The sequence below is a fragment of the Papaver somniferum genome, chromosome 2 (genome assembly GCF_003573695.1).
Source record: "Papaver somniferum cultivar HN1 chromosome 2, ASM357369v1, whole genome shotgun sequence".
NCBI lineage: Eukaryota > Viridiplantae > Streptophyta > Magnoliopsida > Ranunculales > Papaveraceae > Papaver > Papaver somniferum.
The window spans coordinates 105,363,305-105,369,304 of NC_039359.1; the positions used below are offsets into that span (position 1 = coordinate 105,363,305).

The 6,000-nt window shown below is 32.3% G+C and overlaps 1 long non-coding RNA gene across 1 annotated transcript; it reads right to left on the reverse strand.

Annotated features, from left to right (window-relative positions):
• Positions 1–1,095: 1,095 nt before the first annotated feature.
• LOC113353780 lies at positions 1,096–2,886 on the reverse strand. The gene is made up of 5 exons (XR_003361522.1): positions 2,749–2,886; positions 2,052–2,106; positions 1,719–1,885; positions 1,373–1,439; positions 1,096–1,218 (listed from the first exon to the last, which is right to left on the reverse strand). It is a non-coding gene; the product is annotated as an uncharacterized LOC113353780 (long non-coding RNA).
• Between the last annotated feature and the right edge of the window lie 3,114 nt (positions 2,887–6,000).

The window sequence follows — 6,000 nt, forward strand, 5'->3', positions numbered from 1 at the left end:
ATCTTCGGGACTCAAATAATTCATTGGTACAAATCATCCGGATTTAAATAATTCTTTTGCACAAATCATCTAACATCTTATACAACTAAAGTGATTGGTATAATATGAAACTTTAAGAACTACATCACTGAAAATACTAAATAAAATAAAATAAATCATCAGAAACTCTTAGTTTCAAAGTCTACCTGTTCAGCTAAAGCTACCAAAATACAACATTGGGTTGACCAAATAATTATAGCATGTTCTCGGCTTTGAAATGTAAAATTCGAACAATTTTCTAGTTTTACTTTTCCCTGAGTTTAGCTTGTGATTGTAATGGGAATCTTAGGGCAGTTCCTTTGGTACCAAATATTATTTTTTAGCAAGCCACGTGGATGGACAAACGTGAAAATCAAAGCAAAATGAAGGCTTTCTAGGTTCCAACTGTTTTCTTTTTTCAATATAAAATATTTTATAGGATAAAGTTAAGATATAAAATATTATATTTATTTGAGATAAAACAGGATAAAGTGAGTAAAGAAGTTGTAAAATAATTTTTGGAAAACCTAATTATACTGGGCGATGGTGGAAGAGCCACGGGCGGTCGTAGAAGACCCTCCCACCGATTTTGTTCATATACGCAAATTTAGTTGGTCCGCGTGGTTTTAAATGAAACGCGCTTCTTGTCGAATACAAAGTGAGAACCAAACGAGAACAAAATATAGAAATAACTATGAAGTTCCGCCAGGTGCTAAAGAAGATCAGTTAAATCTAGAGCTACATGATCGTGGTTTTTCCCTATATTGTTCTATCTTGTTAGAATGTGGGGCTGATATACATTTGTTTACAGAGTGAATTCTAGTCGATCCCTGTAACTCTTTGATGAGTTGTCTACCACACTTCACGTGTTTGTTGATACCATCATGTATGAAAAAACCTTAACTTTGAGGTCTAATCGGTTGCTTATGTTTCAGCCATAAATTTTTATGCAGGATTTGAGTAGGGTTCACTAAAAGACAACATGAGGAGAAACAACGAACAAATTTGTCACTACTATGTTTACCCATGCTAGCAAGTTGAATAGCAATGGAGAAGACACATGGAGAAAAATGATCAGGCGAGACGAAATATGGTGCGCGCTTTTTACATAATTCAGATCTTGTCCATGTTTCCGAACTCCATAAAACCCATTAAAGTATTAGCACTTTCAATTTGGTCTGTTTACAGCCGTCATGTTCTCTAGAGAAAGTAGTTTGGAGAAGTCCGCGGGGTGACATAAAACAGCCAAAGAAAAAAAAATGTAGCACAATAAATCCCTGACTCATATTATTTTTTACTCTCCTTTTTGATGGCAATAACAGTAATAAAATGTAAGAGTTATCTGTAAAGGTACCTCATGTAGTGTTGAGCATATGCGAAAATATGTATTCGTTCTACAATGTTCCGCCTGAAAGGTATACCTAATGTAACCAAAAAAAAAAAATTCATACTAAATGGTGAGCGTGTATCATATCTCAGTCGGGCGAAAGAGCTTCAAGAAAATAAATATATCAACCTCTTAATAATTCATAGAAAAATTAAGACCCAACTGCCAATACACTAAACATGTATCCACTACATAAGCTCTGGGTAAGTAAAATAAAGAAAAGAGAGAATCTTGAAGTAGAATCCACTACATCAGCTCTGGGCAAGTAAAATAAAGAAAAGAGAGAATCTTGAAGTAGAAATTAAAATAGTACCTTTTGTTGGAGAGTCGGCCTAAGAAAATGACTGTTTGGGGCTACTCCACAGGGTATTTCCATACAACCTCTTAGGTGATGTCCTGCTCAAAAATTCAGGCCGGCTATGATTTGGAGACACATTATTAACCTTTTTCAGCTACAGACTTGTGTTTGCTAGTTGCTTCCTACATCAAGCGCAAATTTTGGATCAAATCACAGGTAAAACTCAACCAGGCGAATACATGGAGAATTAATATATCTTTTTGAGTCAAGGAGCAAATTGAGTGCGATTTTTTCAAAACAATATAATATAGGATGAATTTGAAACGTAGAAACTTAACAAATTAATACCTTCACTATGGGTTCGTACACAAATCCAAGATCTTCATCTTTGGGTTCACCATTGCTATTTCATAAAAAAAGATGTATGAATTTGGAAAATAAGAACACTAATTCCATTCTCTAAAATTCATGCAAACAACATGAAAGAAACCCTGTCAAGAGAGCTTCAAGAGAAGGTAAATTTAATTATTGAAAACCAATGAACCAGAACCATTTCTAAGATAATTGGCAATGAGAGGTTTAGCCACAAACTGAATCAGGAATTTTATCGCAAAACAAATTTATAAACTATGGACTTGTTAATCAGCTCGATATCAAATATAATCGGGAAAATATAGAATCGTAAGTATCCTTGTGGTACTGATATCCAAATCTTCTTCAACGAAAAAAAGCCCAATCCAATAATCATCATAAAATCACAAAAATAAAAACATTTGCACTGAAAATCCATATCTAAAAAAAACATCAAAATCAGTATGAATTCGTTCAATAAAAAAATTGAGTTACATAACTCCAACACGTCGACGATATAAACACCTGGAAAACAGTAAGAGACACAAATCTCGCATACTCATCAATAAACCCTACACAGAAGAATTTTTTTTACAATTTTTATTTTTACAAATCATTGAAACTTTATCATAGAATAAAATCCTAGCAATTTCCCACTTGAATGAAGAATTCGAAATAAGAAAATAAAACTCACCCGAGCAGTTTTCAAATGAGAGAACCAATCGCCAATATATCCGCAAAACAAAAACGACATCCACATATCAGATTAATATTCAACATAAACATCCATAAACATAACAAAAAAGCATTCAAGCGGCGGCGAGAATGAGGCTTGGTTTTTCCCAAGCATTTTTATACATGGAGATAGTGCTCTATTTGGAATTAATGTTTTATATTTACTAAGAAAAAAATGTAAAGATATAATTTCTTTTTTTAAGAGAAAAAAATATTTTTCCTTCTATATATATCCTTGTTCATTGGAGTTGTTAGAATCAAATTTATGTTTACCACACAAAACAAAACTCGAAAATGATAATGTGATATTATCTTTTGAATCAATTTTGGAAAATATCTATTATGTTGTCATATTATTTATTAGAATTATACTGAATAAATAAATTACTCTTTGAAATTAATTGAATTGAACATACTCTTTGAAATCCAATTGATCGCTGTATACAAAAACAAAAATTCAAATTTACCCGACAAAATCAAAAGATTATCTCAAAACAACATCCAAGAACTGTTGTTGATGGGATGTTATTGTCAATGAAGGGTACTGAAAACTCCTATTTCCACTTCTGCCGTAACCATAAGGAGTTGTATAATTGAATTGGACTAGGATATACGTGTCTAATCACATATGCATGTGGGGCAGCAAATATTAAACATATAAATACTAACTGAATTCAGAGAACGTGTAATCCTTTCATTCATGTGGTTTTTGGTAACTCGCTGTTGCGACTGATGCCGATATGTAAACTAATACTCTTATGGAGTCTCAGATCAACTATTAAACACAAAGAGGTTTACCCAAGTTAAAGAAGCAGGCAAATACTTAAGTTCTGAACCACGAATGTCTGACACATCTTATTATAGCTTTCTATTAAACAATACAATTGTAACCCAGCAGGAAGTCAAAGAGTTGGTGGTGTTAAATAAGTAGAAAACACTCGAAAAGTAATAGCATCACGTCCACAATGTAGCATATTGTGATATTTGAGAGGAATGAAAAATAAAAAATACGCCTATAATTAAGTAATTAAGTAATTTTGGTGATCAGGTACGGTAAGCAGAATCATACAGCAGCATCGTGCAAATAAATAACCTGCAAGCAGAAAGTAGAAGAATCATGATTTTTAATAGTATCTAGGTTGACTTTGAGAACGAAAAAATAAAATCTAGGAAAACCATAGGGAAGTAACAAATATTAATATGAAAAAGGAATCCCTTACCTTATCAGTTCACAAGAAGAAACAAACAACTGCACCAAGAGCTTCAAAGAAAAAAAAAAGAAGCTGTACAACGACTAAATCGTTTCCTAATATTGATAGATCACATAACAGTAAAAACAACAACAACGAACAATAAAAATGCGTAGCACTGTAAAACAAAACTCATCACCTCATTTTTACACAGCATCATTGATTTAATTTTCGGCACTAAAGCCTAAAGAAAATGGAAGCACAACCAACATCTACAAACCAAAACCAAACAACATCATAAAGATCGGATATTAACTACTAATAGTATTAACAATAATAAAAATACGAATCAAAAAAGCAAGAAGAAAAAACCCTAGCCGGGAAAAAACTCACCGCCGAAACAACATGACCCCAGTGTTGCTGGAGCACTTTATATAGACGGCATGAGCACGAAATTTCCAGAAAAACAAAACCGCGAAATAGGTAAAAAATATTTTATTTAAAGAATGAAATCGTGATACCCATCAAAATCTTTAAAATTTGGATATTTTTGTTATCTCCATATTATCATACTTACATTTTAGAATAAAAAATCTAGGGCATATCAAGATATAACAATATTTAAAATCCACATTTTTATTATTATCAAATATAATAAACTCCATAAATGGGAGTATCTACCTTATTTATCAATTTTCTTTATCTTATATATATTTTATTTTAATTATGGTATAAACAATATTAAGAAAAGTAACATGAAAATAATTTTACTAATTCGGAAATATTGCTCGGGTTTTGTTTTGTATGAGCCCGTTTTTTGTTTGCTGGATTTTTTGTATGCTAATCGATATTTGCTTCCATTTTTCTGTTTCAAATTCTAAATATTGCGTAATTCTTTTTTTTTTGTCAAACAGGATCAATAATAATGCCATTCGCAAGAGAGACATATCGTCCAATCGAAAGGTTAGTAACCACTATCAATTTAATCATTTTTTTTTAAGTTTCTCATCATCGGAAGTGTAATAATCGGGATTAACTTTTTCGTTAGCTTCAATTAGATTTTAACTGATAGAACAAAGTTGTAATTAGGAAAAAAGAAACTCGAAGAATTGTAACACGACATTGGACATTGGACATATTTTTTTTAAATTTCTGATGCGTTTGATTGCCTGATTACTTTTGTGATTGATGCATGATTAATTTAGTTCTTGGGCGAAACCGTGATGACTTAATTATTTTTGGTAATATTTTATTCTTCGAAATATATTTTTATTGGCAACAGAAAAATTTGTTTCCAAAAAAAAGATTACGTGGGGCTTTTACATTTTTTCTATTTGTACACGTGTGAAAAACTTTCTTTTAAAAAATTTGGTGGGGCCAGAATCAACCAGAAGCTCCGATTAACCACAACGCTCGAAAAAACTCTGTTTTTATATAATTTAAGATAAATTGGGTGCACTAGGTACTTATTTATCCTTGTTTAATTGGGGCCCCCTAAAAACAATTTGGGGCCCTGCACTACAGGACAAAAAGGGTCATGAAATAGCAAATATCGGTTATCCCTTATCCCATTTTTTTGAAATAGCTAAACTACCCCTAAATGATTAGTTAAATTAAGTTAATTAGTTTGTTTAAGTTAAAATCAGATTTAAGAGTTAAATTTTTTTTTTGGGGGTGGGGGGTGGGTGGGAACTTAGGGTTTTTAGAAATGAGTGATTCAAGTGGAGGAAATGATATTGGTGAAGGTTCAAATAACAAACATGATTGTGATGATGGTAAGATTAATTGACGAAGAGATGTTAGTAGAGGAAACCTTGAATAATAGTGCAAATGAAGATCCTATTGCTCAAAATGAAGGAACTAACCCTCAAAATGAAGAACCCGAAGCTCAAAACAATCAGGTAAACTTCTTATACCCTTCGATTTGTCTGTTTGTTGCTCCAAATGGTCAAATCATCCACACCATGGAACAACTCAGTGTAAGGGTCCTCACAGTCAGTGTGTGTGTGTGTGTGTGGGGG